Source organism: Sturnira hondurensis, unplaced genomic scaffold, assembly GCF_014824575.4.
Source record: "Sturnira hondurensis isolate 20B ecotype Veracruz unplaced genomic scaffold, ASM1482457v3 Scaffold0013537, whole genome shotgun sequence".
NCBI classification, from domain to species: Eukaryota; Metazoa; Chordata; class Mammalia; order Chiroptera; family Phyllostomidae; genus Sturnira; species Sturnira hondurensis.
In genome coordinates this window covers 3,490,877-3,492,257 of record NW_028086168.1, presented here as the reverse complement: position 1 = coordinate 3,492,257, position 1,381 = coordinate 3,490,877, and the positions used below count along the sequence as shown (strand labels likewise).

General features: G+C 47.2%; 1 pseudogene; it reads left to right on the top strand.

The window, feature by feature from the left end:
• Positions 1–315: 315 nt before the first annotated feature.
• On the top strand, positions 316–784 carry LOC118997951 (cofilin-1-like; annotated as a pseudogene).
• The last annotated feature ends 597 nt before the right edge of the window (positions 785–1,381 follow it).

Genomic DNA, 1,381 nt, shown 5'->3' with positions numbered 1-1,381 from the left:
GTTTGCCCAACGATATCTTCTTTCAAAATCCGTAAAATTGCCTTGAAGATAATATTTTCATGACGGTTCACTAAAAAGATCTCAAGTAATTATGTGATGCCCCCCTCCCCAGTTACAGAATCTACACTTCTATCAATGCAAAGACTTTGCAATCTGAGTTCTTGCTTTTTTCCTTCTGAAGATTGAATTTCTTCCTGGCAAAATAGGTTTTGAAAGAAATCAGGCAGTCAGACCCCAGCAGCAGCTGCAGTGGCTCTCGTCTTCTCAGGCTCTTCTTGCTATCTCCTTTCTGCTTCTGGAAACAAGGCCTGCAGTATGGCTGTCTCTGATGGAGTCATCAAAGTGTTCAATGATGTGAAGCTTCCTAAGCCCTTAACACCAGAGGAGGTGAACAAATGCAAGAAGGTGGGACTCTTTTGCTTGAGTAAACACAAGAACATCGTTCTGGAGGAGGGCGGTGAGATCCTGGTCGATGACATGGGCTAGATTGTAGACAACCGCTATGCCACCTTTGTCAAGATGCTGCCAAAGACTGCTGCTATACCCTGTATGACACAACCTGTAAGCCCAAGAACAGCAAGACGGAGTATCTTCTGGGCCCCCGAATCTGCAGCCGTTAAGAGCAAAATGATCTATGCCAGCACCAAGAACCTCATCAAGAAGAAGCTGTTGGGGATCAAGCATGAATTACAAGGAAATTCCCGAGAAGGCCAAGGACCGCTGCACTCTGGCAGAGAAGCTGGCACGCAATGCTGTTATCTCCCTGGAGGGCAAGCCTTCTTGAAACCCCTCTACCTCCTGCCTGCAGCATCTGGCAGCCCGAGACCTGCCCATGAGGTTGCAGGATGCCCACTTCCTGCCAGACTGAGGGCAGCAGGGGGGAAGGCAATCCCTTCATCTAGTTGCCAAACACCCCTCTCAGCCCCTAAACCTTTCTCCTCCTTCCGCCCCTGACAGTCTGGCCTTCCCAAACTGCTTTTGATCTTCTGATTCCTCTTGGGTTGAAGCAAAACAAGTGCCCCCATAGGCACTCCAGTATGGGAGGACCCGTATTATTTAATGGCAACCCAACTCTCCACCTGATCCTCCTTTTCCCGTGCTGCCAACCTCTACCACAGTAGTGACTGGGCTTATCTGCTTAGTTCTGTGGGTAAATGGGATTTTGTAGAGATGACCCCTCCGCACACCACCTGGTTCTCCTTACCTTTTCTACCTGGTCATGGCCACTCATGGAAGGAAAACCAGTAAAGGACCATCAATTTAAAAAAAGAAAAACACAAAAATAACAGGCCTACTTAATAGGAGGAAAAAGAAGAAAGAAAAAAAGAAGTCACACAACTTGGCACACACAAACTAAACAATCTAATTTCAAAAATGGGCA